This window comes from Rhincodon typus, chromosome 17, assembly GCF_021869965.1.
Source record: "Rhincodon typus isolate 14 chromosome 17, sRhiTyp1.1, whole genome shotgun sequence".
Lineage (NCBI taxonomy): Eukaryota > Metazoa > Chordata > Chondrichthyes > Orectolobiformes > Rhincodontidae > Rhincodon > Rhincodon typus.
In genome coordinates, this window is record NC_063348.1 from 13,874,761 (window position 1) to 13,898,393 (window position 23,633).

Genomic DNA, 23,633 nt, shown 5'->3' on the forward strand with positions numbered 1-23,633 from the left:
GACTATGATGGAATACTCCCCACTTGCCTGGATGGGTGCAGCTCCAACAACACTCAAGAAGCTTGACACCATCCAGGAAAAAGCAGCCTGCCTAATTGACATTACATCCACCACCTTCAATATTTGCCCTTCATTGCTGACACACTGTAGCAGCAGTGTGCGCCATCTACAAGATTCACCTCAGCAACTCACCAAACTTCCTTTGACTGCTCTTTCCAAACCCATGACCTCTATCCTCTAAAAGGACAAGCACAGCAGGTAGTTGATAGTACAATCACCTGCAAGTTTGTCAAACACTGACTTGGAAATATATCATGGTCTCTTCAGTGTCATTGAGTCAAAATCCTTTAACTCTCTTTCTAACAGTGCCACAGGTGTCCTTCTAACCTAAGGACTGCACCAGTTCCAGAAGGCAGCTCACCACCACCTTCTCAAAGGCAACTAGGCACGGGCAATAAATGTTGGCCCAGCCAGTCACGCCCATAGCCCATTAAAAGATTCACAGCCTTTATCAGGCACATAGGGTAGAATTGTATTGTAGACAATGAAGGTTTTTGCCCACTGCGCCATCTCTTTCAGGACAGGTCCCAGTTCAGTGCCAATCAGAGACTGACAAAATTCTTCATGTTTGACTGTGTCACTGTGATGGTTGTGCCACCTGCAGGGTAGTGCACTAACCCAAGGCTCAGGATCGGCAAGGGAGACAGGCCCAGGAATAAGGAGGGAGACAGGCCCAGGAACAGGGAGGGAGACAGATCCCAGATCAGTGATAGAGCCAGGCCCAGGATTGGGGAGGGAGACAGGCCCAGGATGGGGGAGGGAGACAGGCCCAGGATCAAGGAAGGAGACAGGCCCAGGATCGAGGAAGGAGACAGGCCCAGGATTGGGGAATGAGACAGGCCCAGGATTGGGGAGGGAGACGGGCCCAGGATGGGGGAGGGAGACAGGCCCAGGATCGAGGAAGGAGGCAGGCCCAGGATCGGGGAGTGAGACAGGCCCAGGATCGGGGAGGGAGACAGGCCCAGGATCGGGGAGGGAGACAGACCCAGGATCGGGGAGGGAGACAGACCCAGGATTGAGGGGGGAGACAGACCCAGGATCCGTGATAGAGCCAGGCCCAGGATTGGGGAGGGAGGGAGACAGGCCCAGGATCAGGTTGGGAGTTAGGCCGAAGATCGGGAGGGGCACAGACCCAAGATCAGAGAGGGAAACAGGTCCAGGATTGGGAAGGCAGCCAGGCCCAGGATCAGGGAAGGCCCGGTATTACTGAGAGAGCCAGGCCCAAGACTGGGGAGGGAGACAGGCCCAGCGAGTGCTGACAAAGTGGCATCTTGTGGGGAACTGATTCAGGGGGTCAGCAACAAGGGGAATGGGTTTGCTTGCGTAGTCCCATCATCCGTCCCCCTAGTACAGAGGCTGTTCAGTCAGACAGGATGTTTTTGACCCTGACAGTGTTTGTTTTTGTTTTGATGTTTGTACATGCTGAGTCTCCCCATGTAAGGGCCTCAATTGGTGATGGGGCAGGAAGACTATCTGTGAGAATGTCCTGCCTCAGGCATAATGAGGAAATATGTGAGAAGACAGCTGTGTCTCACTCAATTCAATACTGATTTCACCACATGTGAGGATAAAAAATCACACCCATAGCAAGCAATTCCATTCAACACCAATCAATCACTCCTATGTCACACTTGCTATTTGAAAATATCTCCAACTGGGACCATATCTTTAATTTCCTTTCAAACATCTCAACCCCTACCTCCTGGACGCAGTAGGGAGGTGCTCTCTCTACAATAATGTATCTAGTGAACTATATCCCTCGCCCATTCCCTGGTGAGACACTGTGTTCAGTTCAGAAGGCGATTTAATCATGTAACGCAGCCAATATGAGCAAAGTGAAGCATTCACAGCGTATATCCATACATCTGGTTCCAGGGGGGCTAGGGCCAGCTCACAGCTCTCTTGTTATGCATCACAACAAGGAACTCAATCTTTACCAACCTCCTCTCCTACCCATTCCAGCCCCGACCCATCACTCCACCTCTTCTCCCAGTCTCCTCTCTAGTCTGCTGACGGGGTGTGTTACTGCTTGGCAGAGTGCAGTCCTGCGCAGAGTCACGTTATAATGACTGCACAATTTCTGCAGATAGGATCACCAGGAAGCAAAAAAACATGTTAATTCAGTCGAAAACCTGCTGGTCACTTGATTGTTGAATGTTACATTATTGTCAATCTGACAGTTTTAACTGTGGTCTCAGTGAAATGAACTCAGAGGTAATGGCAGTTTAAAAGGGCTGAAATGGTACGAATTGAAGATCTGTTCAAAGCTGTTACCAGGTCCTGGGGTGTCCCTCAATAAATATAGCTGGAAGGAGCACGTTCCTGCCATGCCCCCCACCCCACTACCACCCCCAGCTAAGGGGTAAAAACAGGGAATTAAGCAGCTTAACAGAGAAAGGAGACTGATCCACTCGTTCAGTTTCACAGCTGGAGGCTAAGGCAGAAAGGGTGAGACTGAAGCCTGGCTGATTCACAGTCAGGGCCTGACCGAGAAAGTTAAAATACCCAGCTGTCTAAACTATCACGCAGTGTTATCAGACAGCATTCAGTCCTCATGCTCCCGCCTACATCACTCTGTCTCTGTTGGTTCCAAATCATTTCCTTTTTTGCCCAATTTGTTGTCTTTCATAGTATTCTTCCATTGCTGTGAAAGAGACAGAGAGGAGTGCGCAGTGAGTCAGAAACACTGTGAAGCAGACCAGGAGGAGTGTGCAGTGAGTCTGTATCGCTGTGAAACAGACTGGGAGGAGTGTGCAGTGAGTCTGTATTGCTGTGAAACAGACTGGGAGGAGTGTGCAGTGAGTCAGTATCGCTGTGAAACAGACTGGGAGGAGTGTGCAGTGAGTCTGTATCACTGTGAAACAGACTGGGAGGAGTGTGCAGTGAGTCTGTGTCGCTGTGAAACAGACTGGGAGGAGTGTGCAGTGAGTCAGTATTGCTGTAAAACAGACTGGGAGGAGGGTACAGTGAGTCTGTATCACTGTGAAACAAACCAGAGAGAGTGTGCAGTGAGTTAGTATTACTGTGAAACAGACCAGAGAGAGTGTGCGGTGAGTTAGTATTACTGTGAAACAGACTGGGAGGAGGGTACAGTGAGTCAGTATCACTGTAAAACAGACTGGGAAGAGTGTGCAGTGAGTCTGTATCGCTGTGAAACAGACAAGAGGGAGTGTGCAGTGAGTTAGTATTACTGTGAAACAGACTGGGGGAGTGTGCTGTGAGTCAGTAACTCTGTGAAGCAGACTTACTAGAGGCATGACCCCCGCGTTATCTTGAGATGAAGTATTGCATGGACTCATGTTGCACGGATTTTGTTGAAAGGATCGTAGATGGTATACTTGTTATTTCTTAATTCTTCCATTTCATTCCTCTGCTGGACCTTTTATTTCTTAACTTTTCTAAAAATCTGTGCCTTGGTATCTTTTTACCTAATATGGAGCCATAAGTTGTGACTTGTAAACTTTTCATTGTACTCATGTGAGTACATGTGACAATAAAGCTAATTCTAATTCTAAACCCTACCTTTAATTTCATCTTAAACGTTTTTTTTGCAGTGGATTTATTTTAAGAGTCCCAATTGGGCAGTGATGGCCTACTGGTATTATTGCTGATCTGTCAATCCCGAGACCCAGGTAATGTTCTGGGGACCTGTGTTTGAATCCCGTCATGGTAGATGATTGAATTTGAATCCAGTAAAAATCTGGAATTAAGAATGTAATGATTACCATGAATCAATTGCTAGAAAAATCTACAGGGCACAAGTCAGGAATGTGATGGAATACTCCCCACTTGCCTGGATAAGTGCAGCAACAACTCTCAAGAAGCTTGACACCATCTAGAACAAAGCAGCCCGCTTGATTGGCACTACATCCACAAGCATCCATTCCCTCCACCACCGACGCTCAGTAGCAGCAGTGTGTACTATCTACAAGATGCACTGCAGAAATTCACCAAAGATCCTCAGACAGCACCTTCCAAACCCCTGCAACCACTTCCATCTCGAAGGACAAGGGCATCAGACATATGGGAACACCCCCACCTCCAAGTTCCCCTCCAAGTCACCCACCATCCTGACTTGGAAATATATCCCCATTCCTTCAAGGTCGCTGGGTCAAAATCCTGGAATTCCCTCCCTATTGGCATTGTGGGTCAACCTACAGCAGGTGGACTGCAGCGGTTCAATTTGGCAGCTCACCACCAGCTTCTCAAGGGGAACTAGGGATGGGCAATAAATGTTGGCCAGCCAGCGACACCCACATCCCACAAATGAATAGAGGAAAAAAAAATGATCAGGTTCACTAATGTCCTTTTGGGGGAGAAACTGCCATCCTTACCTGGCTTGGCCTATATGTGGCTCCAGACACACAGCAATGTGGTTGACTCGGAACTACCCTCTGGGCAATTAAGGATAGGCAATAAATGCAGACCTAGCCAGTGATGCCCTCATCTCGTGAATGAATTTTAAAAATCTAAAGACTGGGGTTTGGTGAACAGCCCTCTGACTAACTCAATAAGGAATGGGATTTGTACTCACAGACAGACCTGTCCTACAGTCACAGTGAGATCTGTACTCACAGACAAGGCTGTCCTACAGTCATAGTGAGATCTGTATTCACATACTCTCATAGGGCGGCATGGTGGTACAGTGGTTAGCACTGTTGCCTCACAGCACCAGGGACCTGGGTTCAATTCCAGCCTTGTGCGACTGTCTGTGCGGAGTTTGCACATTCTCCCTGTGTCTGCATGGGTTTCCTTTGGGTGCTCCAGTTTCCTCCCACAGTCCAAAGATGTGCAGGTTAGGTTGATTGGCCATGCTAAATTGCCCGTTGTGTTCTGGGATAGGTGGGTTATAGGGGGATGGGTCTGGGTGGGATGCTCTGAGGTTTGGTGTGGACTTGTTGGGCCGAAGAGCCTCTTTCCACACTGTAGGGATTCTATGATTCTATGATACAGAGCAGTCCTACAGTCACAGTGAGATCTGTGCTGTCCCACAGTCAAAGAAGGATCTGTTGTCACAGACAGTGTTGTATAAGGTTGTAAGGCTGTGGAAGGGTTAATAATGAGAGAGGCCTTGATCAGCATCGTCTATGATGATGTCATGTGAACTTGAGGCCAAAGGAGTAAGATCTGATATCTGGTCCACCTCATGGTCTTTGTCACAATTCCTATCACATCGCTGTAAGCTGTAATTAGTTACTTAGCTCCTCTTCCCTTCACAGTTACTTCTAGACATTTCCTCATGCAGCACATACTGCTCTGGCCTGCAGTCAGGGTTTCTTAAGCTTAAATGTAAACTGATTTTAAATTCCAATATCCTCTAATCCCATATCCAAACAACCAGTCCCTGTCCTGTAGCCACCAGAAACATGGGATTAAACAGGATTCATGACAAAACATCCAGGAATAAGTGCTACAGGAACATGGGGGTGCTGGTCAAATGTTTGATTTCATTTGGTCAAATGATATCATTTGATGCAAGAGTGAGGGCCAAGGAAACGACTCCTAATCGAATCAGAGACTTCACCTTTTGGATCTTCACATCCTTTTCCTTTGTTTCTGTAAGATTTGTCACAGTTGGAAACAAGCGAGGAAAACTGTCCTGTTTTGAATCTCAGGATTCACAGGTTAGAATCATTAGTAGGAAGTCAGTCAGCCGGTCATATTATCACTGACTGCATGCTCCCCTCTGAGCCACATGCCAGCCTGACTTGGAATTATATCATCATTACTCACCGTCACTAGGTCTAACCTTGCTCTAGATGTGCCTGCACTTTAAGGACTGAACTAATTCAAGAAGGTAGCGCACCACCACCTTCTCCAGTGCTGGGTGAAAATAAATGTTGGCATTCCCTGTAACATTTACATCCCATGATATAATACAAACAAAAATGTCTAAAAGACATTTGAAAAAATGCTTCTTGCAAGCCACACAATTCACTTTTCAGAAGAAGTAAGAAGTTCAGATTCAAATGACTAGAACTGTAAATGCAGAAGAAGCAAAATAGGATCTTGTTTGTTTTGTTACTTTAATCAACAAATAGGTGGGTTATAGGGGGATGGGTCTGGGTGGGATGCTCTGAGGTTGCTCTAACTACTCGAACTGTCTATCTCTTTCTGCATCAGTGATCCTCCATCACATTGAACGACCGGGTCTTTCACAATGTTTGGTGAAATATTGAGAAAAGATTGTGGGTTAATATTGAGCTGATTCATTAGAATTGATTGTCGGTGCATGGTTGTAAAGTGTTTATGAATATTGTGAGCTCTGGTCTTTTTGCAGTCGTATTTTGTATATTTAATGAGTGAACTGATATATCATCATTCTGCTTGAGCCAAAATAATGCTTCACTTATGAGCCATCATTTTTAAAAAAGAGACATTTCAAGCAGCCATATAAATAAAAAACAATACATTATGAAAAAGTTATGTTTTTCTTCCACAACAATGTTCAAAATCCAAAGCTGCATTGGAATTTTAAAAGGGATTTGGACGAGTATCAAAAAGGGGAATAAAAGGGTGCAGGGCTGTGGGATATGGAAGTGGATGATTTAGATTTTGCTTTTTCAGAGAGCTACCATGATCAGTGATGGTCTGAATATCCTCTTCCTGTTTTGTAACTAATCTATGCTTCTATGAATTTTCACTGGATCCCCACTGCAGTCAGAGCTCACTGGAATCTTTAGTGTTCATGTTTTGGGTCCCATAACCCTTTTGCAGAACTCATGAATTAGTGACTATGTTTTAGTTTTGGCCTATTTATTCTCCTACATTTCCCGATTTTGTTCCAATCTTTTGATGCTTCTATCTAATCAGTACAGAATTGTCTTCATTGTCTTCTGTCCAAGTGAGAACGGCATCATCCAGGCGTCCATGTTTTAGTGTGTTTTCAGGTTGGTCAGCAATCCTGGAGTCACATAACTCTGGGGAAATGGACTTGCCCTGTGGTCAGTGGAGATGGTTCTGTTCTCTCCCTCTTGCTTTTGTCCCACCTCTGCCACAGAGTTTCTGTGGTTAGTTTCTGGCTATGTTGTGGATTGTAACACTGCCACTTGGCTGGTGGATATCTCCTCTCATGGCCTATTTTCAATGGAGTCTTCAGCCAGAGAACATTCGGTCTTCCCTCATTGAGATTGGGTGCTCTGCTGGTCCGGACATTGTAGCTATGAGCTGAATAATCGTCTCCTCAAGCAGCTCTCCTTTCCACAACTTACAAAAGTTCTGTGCTGCATGAACTTGGGTTATGCACCAACACTAGTACATTAGAGGCAAATACAGACACATCATTTTATTTCCCTTAGAATATGCAGAGAGCTTAAGATTTACTCTTCAAAACTATGGTTAATTCTTTTAAAATTCACTCATGCGAACGTGGTGGGGGTTGGGGTTGCTGGCTGGCCAGCATTTATTGCCCCTCCCTAGTTGCCATTGAACTGAGTGACTTGCTACAACCATTTCAGAGGGAAGTTAAGAGTCAGCCACATTGTTGTGGGTCTTGAGTCACACGTAGGCCAGAGCACGTGAATACGGCAGATTTCCTTCCCTGAAGGACATTAGATGGGTTTTTCTGACAATGGTTTCATGCTCATCAATAGATTCTTAATTCTCTGTTATGTCTTATTGAATTCAAATTCCACCATCTGACGTGGTGGGATTTGAACCCAGTCCCCAGAACATTAGCTGACATTAAAAATAGTGATAATATCACTAGGCCATCACAAATGAGTGGAGCCTGCTTTTATTTTATTTTATCGCAAATTCTATAATGTTCAAGAAGAAATGAATTGCTTTTTTTAAAAAATTTTTATGGATCAAGTATATTTTTGGAAAAAGAACTCTCTCAGACATTCTTTGCAAAGGTACATTCCAGAAGGAGGTGAGCAATGGTACCCTTCTATTACAGCCAACTGGAGTCCAATGTGCAGACGGAGTGAGATACTGCATGTGCAGAAAGGATCAGATGGGAGCAAACATTTCTCGCCATCTGTCAAGTTCATCTTGGGTGCCTGTTTGAAATTTCCAATGATGAGGCCTTCTGCCTCAGGAAACTAGGATGTTGCTGGGGTTGGAGGGTTTGAGTTATAAGGAGAGGCTGAATAGACTGGGACTGCTTTCCCTGGAGCATTGGAGGCCAAGGGGTGAAGTTTATAAAATCATGAGGGGCACGGACAGGGTGAATAGCCAATGACTTTTACCCAGGATAGGGGAGTTCAAAAATAGAGGGCATAGGTTTAAGCAGAGAGGGGAAAGATTTAAAATGGACCTGAGGGGCAACTTTTTACACAGAAAGTGGTGCATGTATGGAATGAGTTACCAGAGGAAGCGGAGGAGGCTGGTACAATTACAACATTAAAAGACATTTACATGGATACATGCATAGGTAAGGTTTAGAGGTATATGGTCCAAGTGCTGGCAAATGGGACTAGATTAATTTAGGATATCCAGTCAGTATGGATGAGTTGGACTGAAGCATCTATTTCTGTGCTGTACATCTCTATGACTCTCTATCCGAGAGGATTCATTATCTCCTTTCCCTACGGATTTCAAGGCTGTTATGTGCTCTGAAGGACTTTTGGTCAGAGGTGTTTTCGTGACAGATGATAGAGAATTCCAAAGCAAAGTGATCCGAGCCATCCTTCAAAATACAGTGACAGGGAATAGCTCAGCACACAATGACTCTGGGTGTTTATTTGGCTGACACACGTGGCTTTTAAGAATAGAAATGGATTTGTCCGGGAACAGAGATCCAAGAATTATGAATAGCATTTCTTCACCAATCCAATATCCCAGAAACAAACAGTCCCAGTAGAAAGTGAGGGTCCATTTCAGTCTTGTAGCTCATTAGGCTGAGGTTATACGAGCTCAGTGAACATTACCAGCACCAATGTTCTGATCTGTCAAATAGACTGCTTGTCTAAAGCTATTACCATGTCAGCGTCTAAAGAACATTGGTCTGATTTGACAAAACTCAGACACTAATCTTGAAAGTAAGCTGGTCATCAGCAAGCCAAGAGATGTTGAATTACTGTAAGATAACTCCGCACTCTTTTACAAATTGTAAGTCACTTCATCTGTTTAACACAATTTATTATTTACAAGTAAATGTTTTGTCATTGCGGATTGTAATTTTGAAAAATTAACTTAAGTATTAAATATCATAATTTTTACAGGAACAGCAATGTGCATTTCTGTAGTGCCTTTAATGTGGCAAAACATCCCAACATCCTCACGTTTATTTAGGACAAAATTTAAGATGGAAACACAGAAAGGGATACTGGGCCACTGGATCAAACTGGTCGAATAGACTGATTTTTAGCAATGCCTTAAAGGAGAAGAGAGGGGTACAGACGTGGAGAGGTTAAGGGAAGGAACCTCAAAGCTTAGGACATTGACTCATTATGAAAGATAAATTGGTGGTTAAAATTAGGATATGCAAAATGGATAGAAATCTCAGACTAAGGTAACACTAAAACAAGGTACAAAAATAGAAAGGCATAAGAGCAGGAAGGAAGTTGAAAGGAAAGTGAGAATTTTTAAATGAAATTAAAAATAAAAAAAGAAAGTTAAGAATCAAGTGGAAGAAAGGACCAGCAGACAGTCACGAATACCTTACGCAACAAGAGAGAGAGGTGAAAATCTGTTCCTCTAAAACAGCATGAGAGATAGCAGGAATGCAGCTTTGAAAATGAAAAGTAGACCTGTGTGAATTCCCTGCCTCCAATCTGGTACTATATTCACAGTATTTATATGGTTAATATAGTTCAGTTTCTGGTCAATGGTAAGCCCCAGGATGTTGTAAGTAGGGGATTCTGTGGTGTGAATGTCAAAGACGATGCTTAAGTTCTCTCTTGTTGGAGATGGTTGTTGCCTGGCATTTGTGTGGCACGAAAGTTACTTGATAACACAAACTTGAATGTTATCAAGGTTTTAGGTAGAAAGATATGGACTGTTTCTGGACTGTGAATTAGAGTCATAGAGTCATAGAGACATATCGCACAGAAATAGACACTTCGATCCAACTTGTCTATGCTGACCAGATGTCCTAAATTAATCCAGTTCCATTTGCAAGTGTTTGGCCTCTAATCCGTTCCTATTCATGTACCCATCCGGATGCTGAACAAGGACTAATTTGGCATAAGATCTTTCATTGCCTATGAAACAATGTATGAGATGCCTTACTATCACTTTTATTATTTGATAATCAGTCAAGGAGGGGGCTGTGTATTTGTGCAAATTACATGAACTGAACCACCCACTTCTTTCTCCTGTATCCAAAACGACAAATATTTTATAATTGAGGAATCAAACCACCACAAGCTGACTGGGAAGACAACCAGCATAATGCTGGTCCTTCATTGCTGTCTAGTGGATTGTGAATAAGGATGAAGAGGTTGTGTTTGCAAACAGTCAAGGTGCTGTAGGAAGGTTGTGTGATTCATCAGCCTCCAGTTCCTACTGGGCATGTTTCTATTGCATTCTCCCCTTCACCAGTGGCTCACATTCAGTAAGATCCCACGATAGCTGCTGTAGGAATTGGAAAGGATATAATAGTGATTGGAACGAGGTCAGCCATGCGGACCTCATAGAATATGGGTTCCCTCATTGGGGTTGTTAATCTGGTCTAATCAGGGAGCTCCGCCAGACAAACCCGAGTCCTTGGCACTAGGAAGAAGCAGTGCTAACCACCGTGCCACCCTGTGCTCTTTACAATCACTGATATCCATATTCCCCAGTATTGGTCCGAACCTACTTTCACAGAAACAATTCAAGCCTATCCACTAAATACCATCTTCCACTAAACCCCTTTCTCATTCTGTATGGTGCCATATTCATTCTTCCTGCTTGTTTTATATCTTGGCCTTTCTACTAGCTTTTGTTTTCTTTTAAAAAGAGATGTAAATGGTGAAGAAATATGCAATCTGCTGATGAATATTTCCCATGCAAAACTGATGATGGCACACAATTTAATTTTCCAAATGTTGGTTCAAAAAGACTCACTGAATCTCACTCAAACAAACTACATTCTGATTGCTTCAGTCACAGTTCACCAGCCATCATGTCACTTTGCATAATATGTGGCAGAGTTTCTGCTGAAAGGATCTAATGGAATTTAAATTGAAATGAAAACACTGTACCTCAAACGGCTAATTTGTCTCTGACATTTAGGAAATTATGCCTCACTTAATGCTTGCCAAAATTATTATGAGTAGTTTTCTCTCTTCTCTTCCCCCTCCCTCCTTTAACTGTTCCCTTATGTAAGAAAAATATAAATAGAATACACTTCATGCATAAAATCCATCTGAAGCATGGATAATTGGACATTCTGCAAAGAACATTTTTATGATCAGACAATATACTACTGGAGTCATCACAGAAATTGGAGATTTTAAAACAAGTGTATAAAATCCTCCAGTTTACCTGGTTTTCAGACCCAGATTGACAGAAATCACAGACAAGTTTCTGCATTTAACAAGAATTGCTCCTTATGATTCTTATGCTGGTCAGAACATTACTTCTAATTGTCTTTCTCCAGAAGCTTCCACTGGTTTGCAAGAGACACAAGGTGTTTGATTGACTTATAAAAGTTCTCTGACTTATTCATTAAAAGTCACAGCTTCCAACAACTGCTGAAGAAAAGACGAACCAATTTTCTTCAGGTTTAAAATTGGCTTTGATTGCGGACAACAGAGAGAGACAGCTCTTGTGCAGCTGGAGATCAAAACACTTTCTCTCTCTGACTTGCTCCCAGTCACAAAGTTGTTCAGTTACATAAGGACCAATCACATGGTTGTTGACAGGCAGAGGGCTTTTGATATCAATTACTGATCACCAGTCCATAGACCAATTAACATTCTACAAAATAAACTGTACACAGAACCCTCCAATTCATCTGCAACCATTTCAATCCCTACTTGGCCAAACAGTTGTTATACAGTGTCAGGTTACTTGCATGTAGCAATCCTTTAAAACATTGGTTGAAAATGGCTCTTTCTAGTTTCTTTGCTCAATTTTCAAAAGTACAAAAACAAAACTATACGATTTTTCCAATGATACAATCAATGATTTGACTCCATAATGCCCATAACTGTGGGAGTTAGCATGGCCCCTTTGCTCAAGATGATAAGAGTGTCTGCCTGCGAGATGTCTCCATAACAACTAGCTGGAATTGCTGCCTTTAAATCTGCAGTGCTCAGACTTTGAGCACTTCCTGCACTTGCTGCAGTGTCAGTTCCCGATTGGCTGTTGAAACTGCATCATTGTTGGCTCCACCAGAGTTCCTATAGAGGGCCTCACCATATCCATACTGGAGGGACGGGTTCAGAGCTCAACATGGAATTCTGAGTCTGTTGGCACCAGCCCCTTCCTCCACCAGGCTTTTTCTCAGCCCATGTCCCTCAAACCTCCTCAGTTTGCTCTCACTTTCAAGTTCACGTCTATATCCTCCACAGCAGTTCCAATGAAGAGTATGAAGAAAACATTGGAGCTTGTCTCCATCCAACAAACAAACCAAAGGCATCTCTTACTTTTGCAAGCATATATTTGGATAAATTTGAGGCAACAGGAGGGTCCAATAACTGAGCAGACCCCCATTTACTTTCAGCAGGAAGATCTCAGACAATGATCTTTCCCCATTGCACCTTGGTGGTAGTTGCCCCAAGCTTTAGTGCATCCTTCAGCATGTAATCCTGGACATTGGAATGTGCCAACTGCAACACTCAATTGGGGTCAACTCCTTGTTCTTGAAGACCAACAAGCTTCAGGCCAACCAAAGTGCATCTTTCACTGAGTTGATGGTCCTCCAGGCGCATTGAAGTTTCTATCGGTGTCCGTCCTGGGGAACAGACCGTACAGTACAGAGTCCTGCATCATGGAGCTGCTCGGGATAAGCTTGGACACAAACCATTGCATCTTCCTCCAGACTTCCTTTGAAAAGGCACATTCCAGCAGGAGATGTGTGACAGTCTGATCACCCCCTGCAGCTGCTTCAAGGGCAGTGGTGTAGACAGACTGAGCATACAAAAGTTAGGCAGTATAAAGATGTCCTATATAATTTCATTAATTCCTTAGCCTCGTTTCAGCTATCTCTAATCCTACATGGATCCCCTTTCTCCTTGTCAATGCTACATCCTGGTACCCTCTTCTTGACCCAAAACCCCATGCCGAAAGCTCATTATCTCTTCACCAAGTTTTCCTTGTTATTATTAACTTCAATCTGCTTTTCCTTTTACAAGATCACAAGATAATTATGTGTGAAAAGTTGGACAGCCCATCTTAATTCATTATTCCAAGCAATCCTTCCCCATTGTATAATCCTACTTTCTTTATGCATTTTTAAAAAAGTTTCAGGGATTTTAGCTCCACATTATTGACGAATCATTCGAGGAATGTAGCTGACCTGTTTTAAAAACCATTTTCGTTGGGTTCAACCTGTGCCCCTTATTCCCCAAACGCTGAATTCACAAAAGTGAAGTCTTACTGACGCTGGAAGGCTGCAATCAGATCACAAACAATTTGCAAAACTCAGCAGCAAAACTCTGAAACAGAATTAATATTAACTCAATTTCCCTCCACTGATACTGGGTGACCTTCTTCATTTGAAGTGACACTTTAAAGGCCTTAAAAATCTTACAGTATTCTGTAGGACCAGCCCTACAATGTAAATCCCCATTTCTCCCCAACCAATTAGGTGAGGAATCGATATTTGCAGCTCTCTTCTGCACTGCTTCTGTTACAAATAGTTAGTCAGCAAAATGAACATTTATATAAAGCCTTGCTATCTTTCTGATAAAACAATAAACCTGGGTCTCGTCAACCCTTTCGCATAGATCCCAGATTAAAACGTCAAATACATTGTTATAGGAGCAAATTATTGCAGCAACTGGAATCTGGACTGAAGACAACAAATACTGGAGATCACAACAGGTTATGCAGCATCCATGGAGAGAGAGCAAGTTAACATTTCAAGTCTAGATGACTCTTCATCAGAGCACATGATGGGTGAAACTTGAGTTGAAACTCAGTCTTATCCCACATGAGTTAAAACTCAAATGCATTGTTATATTCTGGTTAATGACCAAAATTATTTCTTTTTAAAGCAGGCAAAAGGGAGATCCAGGGGACTGACTAAAAGAGTCAAGCCACATGATTTCACAGTCTTAAACAAACAACACTTTTCCTTGCAAGTTTGAAGAGTTAGAATACAATATACAAATTCATGTATAACTTATTTCTTACGCCCAGGATTAGCATGTGGTAAACATGGGTAATCATTTGTGATTGAACAGCCTACAGGGAATATCAAATACAAATGTGATCAAGACAGACCCCATGGATTTCTCAGCACATCCTCCTCAATATTAATGATATAGTTGGTCATCGAATGTCATTTAAAGAGAGATTGAAATCATTATGACCACTGTGAAGTATAATGGACATTTTTAACTCGTAATTCCAAATAGTGCTTTTGAAAGAGGACAGATACAGCCCAAAATGTCTATGGATGTAATTTAAGTGGCTGTCTGGAGTAAGAGAGAGAGAGAGAGAGAATGGAATGTCACACTGAAGCAACAAGCCTACAAATGGGCTGACATCCTCCTATTCAGCAAAAAGCCACAGTCTGTGGATTATGTCCCAAACCATAGATGCATTTTGTGTTTTTTTTCACTTTGGAGAATATAGAGGCGCAAGGGTTAATAAGTTCATTTATACTTGACTGGAGTGTGTTGTTGGGACTGAGGTTTTCATGTCTTTGTTAGTGGGACTAAGCATTTTGTGTTTCAGTGTGAGTGGATGTGAAGGTGACAGTCAAAGAATTGGTCCCCAGTCGCCCCTGTATGGCAGGGAAAGGGACTCTCCCACTCTAAGTGCTCGAAATCAGCTAACTAGCAACTCAAACAAAAGGAAGCAAGTAATAAAAGGACACTCTCTCACCTTAAATACTCAAATTTAGTCATAGTTGAACAGAGCAACAGAATGTCAACTAATCTGCAAAACTAGCAATGTTGAAATCGACCATTCAAATACCAATTTCACCAGTAACCTTCACTATCAATGGCCCCAGTGTTAAACTACCTGCTCTTCATGAATGATTCAGAAACCATTTTTTTAAAAAAACTATTTTATCCTTTTTGATTACATCTTATTTATAATATGTTATGTTACGAATTCATAAATTCACTCTTTGTTAACTGAAGAAAGCCTGGTTCAATTGGCTCCTTTAGAAACACAAGGTCATCCAGGTTGGGAAAAAGGTGCCCACAAAAGAAGGAATCTGTTTTTAAATTAACCTTGTCGCAACCAACCGAGGGGTGAGGGGAAGGTAGGCGAGGCAGTTCACCTCCTCTCCTGGGAGCTCAATGTTTGGGGTATCCCATCTGGAACTGTAATAAATCGGAGGGACCTTGCGTGAGGTCTGGATGTAACACAATCCTTCACTTTTACCAACTGGTCTTGAATTTCTGTCATGGAACTGCCTCAACGATTGCTCCAGTTCTCATCAGTCACCCTCCTTTCCTGGCTCAATGCTGTTGTGGTCTGTGAAAACTGCATTCCAGTGCTTCCAGCTAGCTTCACCACACTAGATCTTTCCTATGTTTTCCCCTGAGCTCCCATCTTGCTCAGCTGCTTCAAGCAGATATTGTTTATGGCTTTCCAAACCCCACTCTCAAATGTACTGATCTATTAGTGGCACCTGGTTTCCAGTACATCTCCTAATTTTGCTGCTTAATAACAATTGGACTTTTGATTTGGTTTGATTTGATTTGATTTATTATTGTCATATGTGCCTAGGTACAGTGAAAAGTTTTATTTTGCATGCAGTACAGGCAGATCATCACATAAAAAGTGCATTAGGGTAATCAAACAGAAGGAGGAATACAATGTTACTGGTGTAGGGTAGGGGCATAAAGAACAAGATCAATGTTAGATTTGAAATTTCACAAGTTGACTCAGAAGTCCAATAACAGTGGGAAGAAGCTGTTCTTGAATCTGTTTAAGATTTTTTAATCTTCTGCTCGATGGAAGAGGTTGGTAGAGATTATAACTGGGGTCGGAGGGATCTTTGATGATGTTGTTTGTCTTTCTGCTTAAGGGAGAAATGTAGATGGAGTCAATGGATGGAAGCTTGGTTTGCATGTTGACCTGTGTTGACCTGATAGCACACAGCTATCCAACTATTCTTGGGACTTCAGCAACACCTACACAGAACCTGTCTAATTCAGGTGCCTGCCCTGCTAAAAATCAGCATTCTAATGTGAAGTCTGGACTTTTATCGCCTTCACAAATCACTGACTTTCAGTCCCTGTCTATAATATTTTAAAATGTTCGTCAGTGGCTCCTGAACTGTTCTGAGTGCCCTATTGAAAGACTTGCAATAAGCTCTCTCTAATTGCTGCACTAAATTGCATGTTGCCACCTCCAGCAATCCTTAGAACTGAGTGTGCTGTGAATGTAACATTCTCAGGGAGTGTGGCCTTCCCATGTACAATTAGATCCACAGGAAATGGATTTCATCACAATGTGGATGATTGCATGGTGCTATTTCAAAGAGGAACAGGCGAATTCCCCTCTGTGCCATGACCAATGTTAATCTCTCAACCAACATCACGAAAAGAACAAGCTGTTTGGCTGTAACTGAGATGCTGTTTGTGGGAACCTGCTGTGCTCAAATTGACTGCTTTGTTACTGACATTACAACAGTGAGATTGCAGTTCAAAAATACCGCATTGGCCGTAAACCTCCCAGGACATCCTGAGATTGCCAACATTGTCACTTTATTGAAAGTCATTATGATGTTCCTGTATCTTCTCTATTTCTTCACTTTATTTCCTGTGGCTTTTAAAGCCGGAGGAAAGGACTTTTAAATGTGATAACTTTAATGGACGTTTATTGGGACAAATATTTTTACCTGAGTTTTCTTCAGTCTTGTTTTCCCTGTCAGTGAGGATGAGGGGATGAGGACAGAGTGTGTGTGTGTGTGTGTGTGTGTGTGTGTGTTAGTGTGAGATTGTGTGTGCAATGTGTGCGTGTCTGTGTGTGTGTGGCTGTGTCAGTCTATGTGTGCTGTATGTATCTGTGTGTGAGTGTCTGTGTTTCAGTGTATATGAGTGAGTGAGTATGTGTGTTAGTGTGTTGAATTAATTGTATGCTGCATCAGCGTCTGTTTGGCGATTTTCCAGTTCATTAACTTTTTGTTTATCTGCTTACTGTTAGAGTGGCTTGAATTTCTTCAACTAAACCTGCTTAATGAGGGAGACACTAATGTGTTTCGCAGTGGCTGCACGTTTAAAATGAGGGATGGTCATAAAAGGCAGCTGGCTGTAGGCTGTGTCCCTCCCAGCAAAAGCAAATGCCAGCTGGGATTGGCAATCACAGAAACAGACAGGCCATTCAGCCTCTTGACCCTGTTCTGCTGGTCTATTGAACCATGACTGATCTGTGCCTCAAATCAGTATCCATATCTCTTGAGCCAACCAGCAACGACTGCGTGCTGAGAAGATAGGCCCAGATTTCTGTGGGCTCTGTGTGAAGAGTGCACTCTGATTTTAAACCTAAAATGCATGGCTTTTTGTTCTAGTTTAACTGAAATATTTTCTGCATATTCAGATTATTCTTTTATGACTTTAACATTTTGAGTAGGTTGATCCTTAACCTTCTGAACTGAACGGAACACTTGTGTTAATTCTCACAGTTATTGTGCAGCGTACCTTGTATACTTGTGATATCATGTCTGTATCATTACATGTGAGCTGGAGGTATAGAGGTCTCAGTCTCCATTCGAATTGAGGCCACTTGAAGCATGACATGCTGATAACGAAATGCTACTCTTTGGAATTAAACATCAGCCCAGACACTGAAGTCCTTGTAGAACATGAATCTATCAGGAGCTGGATGTTGTAAGCTTCAGTATTATGTTACCTCATCTAGTTTTTATGTTATGTGGGCTAACATAAATATTATCTCACCAGATATAAATTCCCTGTGGGAGACAAAAGCCCATAGCAAGGTAGCAGATCAGATATAAATCAAGTCAATGTAACCTCCGATGTAACCTCACTTCATAGTTTCACCTATAAACTATGGCTCTCCGAATTGTGGGCTGGGTCAACCCCCACTACACACACACACATGCACACAGACATGCATACACACACACACACACACACGCACACCCATGCACACACACGCACACACCCGCACACACCCACACACACACACCCGCACACACCCACACACACACACACCTGCACACACCCACACACACACACACGCATACACACACACACCCACCCACACACGCACACACACATGCACACATACCCAGACACATCCACACGCACGCAAACACACACACACTCACACACACACACACACACACTCACGTGCACGCACACACACACACCCACCCAAACACACACACACACCCACACACATACACCCACACACACACACCCACACACGCGCCCCCCCCACACACACACGCACGCACACACACCCACACACACACGCATGCACACATGCACTTACACACACACAATCATACACACACCCCCCCACACACACATTCACATACACACATGCACACAGTCACACACACATACACACATCCACAAACACACAGTCACACACACACACACAGTCTCTCACACACACACATACCCATAAATACACACACACACCCATAAATACACACACACATAAAGTTTAGGGTTGTGAGCTTAAGGCAGCAATGGCTGAGAACTTGGTGCCTTGAATAGGTTTTTCTGTATATTGGTGTGGCCTAACTGGCTGATCCCAAGGCCCGAATCCTGTCGTAGCATAAACCTATGAAGTAGTGGGTGCCTTTCACTAAAATAATGCCAGCCTAAACTGAGGCCCACCGAATCCTTCTGCCATTCTGACCAATCTCCGGCCCTGCCCCCCTCCTCACAGGTCTCGGCTCACAGCTTTAATCAACCATCAAAACAGGGTCACAGTGGGACAATGGTTGGAAACACCCACACTTACAACAAAACTAAATGGTCGCACTGTAAACCCCCTTTAGCAAGTCCCACCATTCTGTGCTCATTCACTTGGAGAGTTTAAATTAGAATCATGGCAGTGAAAGCAGGAAACAGGGGTTAATTTCTAGGCTTAAAGGGTTGTTGTTTTCTAATATTTGGATGTCCTGATGGATTTCATCCTCAAGTCTTAAAGAGATGGCTAGTCAGGTAATGGACACATTGGTATAGATTTCCAAAGTGTGCTAGATTGTGGAAAGGTTCCATGAGACTGGAAAGTAAAAAAAAAACCCTTCTATTCAAGAAGGAAGTGAGAACAAAAACAGGAGTCTATAGGCCTGTGAGCATGATGTCCACTTGGCAGAAACTATTAGAATCGATCATGAGCAGGGTTCTTGGTAAAACTGAAATGAAGGGGAACTTGTTGATGGAGTGTTCTGAGATTTTCAAAAGGCATTTGTTAAAGTTCACATAAAGGTTTATTGAGCAGGTTAAGAGCTGTTGGTGGAGGGGATACCACACTAACCATAAATGACTGGTTAGCTGGAAGAAAGCAGAGAGTATGTGTGAATGGATCTTTCACAGATCAGCAGGATGTAACGAGTGGGGTTTTACAGGGCTCTGTAATGGGCTCTCAACCTTTAAACTATCTATCGATCCCCTCATCGACTTCAATAAGGGGATTGAAGGTACTGTGACTAAATATGCAGATGAGACAAGAATAGATCAGAACATATGTTATGAAGATGACATATCATGGATGCAAATCAATAGATTGGCCAAGTGAGTGCACAACATCTGGCAGATGGAGTAGAATGTGAAGTTGTTTGCTTTGGTAGAAAAATTTAAAAAGCAGCGTATTATTTGAGTGGGAAACGTGTGCAGAATTCTTGGATGCAGGGGGATCAGTCACAATGGGTTAGAATACAGATACAGCAAGTGTTTAAGGAGGCCAGTGGAATGCTATCTTTTATCACAAGAGGAATTAAACATAAAAGGAAGAATGTTGTGCTTCACTTATCCAAGGCATTGGTGTGACCACATCTCAAATACCATGTGTAGTTGTAGACCCCTCACTTAAGGAAGGATGTAGGTGCATTGGAGGTAGTTCAGAGGAGCTTTATTTGGTGGATACCTGGAACAAGTAGGCATTTAGAAGTGTAGGCTGCGTTTGTTTCTGCTAGAGTTTGGAAGAATGAGGGGTGATTGGATAAAGTTTAAAACATTCAGGATGGTCTTGGCAAGCCAGTTGTGGAAAAGATGCTTCCTGTTATGGGTGAGTCCAGAAATAGGGGTCGCTGTCTTAAAATAAGGGGTACTCCCTTCAGGAGAGAGATGAGGGGTTTTTTTTAAATATATCTGAGAAGGTTGTGTGACTTTGGAACTCTTTAGCACAGAAAGAAATGGAAACAGGGTCATTGAATTCTTTTAAGGCTGATGTGGATAGTTTGTTGCGAGGGAAAAGAATCACAGGCTAGTGGGAGATAGATTGCAACTCAAATAGACAAGTCATGATCTTACCAAAGGGCTGAATGGCCTACTTCTAATTCATATATGTATAATAGCTGGAGTAAATTACAAACAAAAACAGGCTTGGTAATCTGATTAAATCTTTGGCTTTGACTTCTGTTGATGTTAGTCCTCAATCAATTTGATTTGTAAGCCTTCAACACCTTGAGCTGGCATTTTCTGCACGAGCAATGGTCTTATCCTGGCTGAACGTTCGAGGGAGAGCCTTGTCGGGAATTTACAGCTATTGGGCCAACAACTCACTCAGGACGTGATTTCTGCCCCATCGAGGAGGAAATCCCACCTCCACAAGTTACTGGCCATTCAGTTCACGTCTGATAGGTGCAGCACTGCCACCAAGAATGGTGGCCACTTCTGGGACCGCTGGCAAGATCAGGAAGCCATGGACGGAGCTGAATACCAGGATGGGCGGCGGGTCTAGGTTCCACTGGGGCCAAGCCACCCTGAGGCATTTCAAGGCCAACCTCTGGAGAGGGGAACTGGGGGGGAAATACCAGGGATGCCCTCTTGTGAACCAAACATAGTGACCCAACCACCAAAAATGCTGCCAGGTTTCATTTGCTGTCCTTGCCAAGTGGCGTGGACAACTCCCACAGCTGGCTAAATGCCAGCAGAAGTGGCTGTAGGTTCTGGGGTATGGTGTTGCAACTACAGTACCTGTTGTTACAGCACCTCCCAGCCCTTCTTTGTGTGCTAGCCTGTTCCATAGGGTCTTGCGAAATTCTACTCACTCTCTTAGGGCTAAAGGGATCGAAGGGTATGGGGAGAAAGAGGGTACAGGCCACTGAGTTCTGTGATCTTATTCAGCTCAAGAGGCTGAATGGCCTACTCCTGTTCCTGTTTTCATGTTTCGTTGTCCCAATGTCCGTCTGTGTGGTATTTATGCCTTGTTACACATATCGTTAAGTTGCGCTGTGTTACTGCAAATTATTTCCAACGTCAATTGACTCAGGCTTGAGCTCATCATTTACAAAGAGCTTTCTGGTTGAGATACTTAGAGCAGAAGTGAAATTAGTATTTTTCTCAGGGGGATAAGCATTGCATTTTTATATCCAAATGTATGTAAATATCCATAGCATTGCAGCTCAGTTATGATGGGAAGTGTCCCAGCATTGTCAGAAGGACTTGTTTTGAGAAATCTGGAAACCACAAAAGAGCTGAGGGAGAGCAGATATCTTAAGACCGAGATCCAGCATGTATTTGGGGAACAAATCACTTTTTCATTCACACTGTTGGAGAGGTGATCTCACTGAGTGCTGCTACCCACTGTTTGCAGTTTAACAAACTGATCTGGAGTCAGTCAATACTTTCAGTGCAGTTGGACGGATATCCAGACCCACCCATTTACGAGAATGGTTCCAGGAATGAGAAACTTCAGCGCTGAAGGCAGATTGAAGAAGTTTGGGACTGATCTCCTTGGAGAGAAGGAAGCTGACAGGAGATTAGATAGAGGTTTTCAAAACCATTAGCATTCTGGGTAGGGTAGACTGTTTCTGCTTGTAAAAGCAACAAGAACAAAAGGACACAGATTTAAAATGACGTGCAAAAGAAGCAAGAGTGAATTGAGGAATTACATTCTTACATAGCATGTAGTGAGGTGGAGGTAGGTTCAATTGAGGCGAGTGAGGGCATTGGATGATTATTTGGATAAAAGTAATGTGCAAGTGTATGGGGGAAAGCAGGAGATTGGCACTGGGTAATGATGCTTATTTAACCAGCCAGTGTGGGCACGATAGGGTTGACTGCAATCATTCTGGGATTCTGAACTGAGATTACACTCAGATACAGCTCAACGGGAGAGAAACGTCCTCCTCCTCCACCTTTCTATGGGAAGTTATATAATATTGTAGGCTGCATTAAGCTCCACTCAGAGTGGTGATATTACACAGGCTTGGGTGGGAATGAGGCAGCGCATTTTGTGGAGTGCAATTATATAGCCGCGGGGCTCCTCATAGTCTTAGCAACAACTTCTCACAATCTAATGTGGCTGGACCTCATCCCTTTCATGAATAAACTATATCCTGTTAAGGCAAAATCCTCTTCCTGTTAAGACTCATTACTGGTTATTTCTCCATCTCTTTAAACCAAATAAGCCCCTGGTCCCAGTCGAAGGAAGAGGGATGGGGACAGCATCCTTCTGCACTCTTGTACCACACTCTTTTTACTCCAACTGCTCAGTATTTCCACATCTCTGTTGACTGTATTCCATTTCCAAATCATTACCCAAGGTGAACAATAATGACAGCTCCTACACCTGGAACAGAGTCTCTCTAGACAGCCTGAGCGATACTCCCACTTATGTGAAAAGCCAAGGTTGCAAACCTCCTTCAACAACAACCATTACAGAACTCTCAAGAATGAATCTGTCAAGAGGGCCTGGCCTGAACCCTGGAAATTTAGGCCTTGCAGTAACCTTGGGCAGATGAACGTCTGTCCAGACCTATGGGGTCCAAAAGGGTTGTCCCACTTCCTGCCCATGTGTGAGATCCCGTGTCACTGCCCTGTCAGTGTGCCATGATAGAGCTTCAACATCGCCAGGAGTAGGGGGCACTACAGACCTGAATTCCGCCGACCTCAACTCTGCAGGAGGCTGAAAATCTGATGAGGGGTTGTATTAAAGGAGAGCCTTAAATAGTAGGATGCAGATTAGCTCCCTACCTTCAATCTCAACAGTGAACATTGGGAATTTTCCAGAAGGAACTTCTTTCAGGCATGCCTGCAGCCAACACTTTGTACAAAGCAACCAGGCGAAACAGAGAGATATCAGTAAATAAGCCCAAACAAGCTGACATAATCCCCTTAGCAGCACACAAGCCATGCTGACACCAATTAGCTGAATACCAGGGGACAGGGTTGAAGAAAACAAAAAACTTCCTGTACTGCAGTAAAGAGTTTCAGATGATGCTCAGTGCCCTCCAACAACAATCCCACCCAGGCCCAGCCCCCACATTTAAATAATTTAAACAGGGAAGGAACATAAAGAATGGACAGAATTTAGTACAAGCAGAATAAAGTTATGTAAACACACACATGTACTTAGATACATGT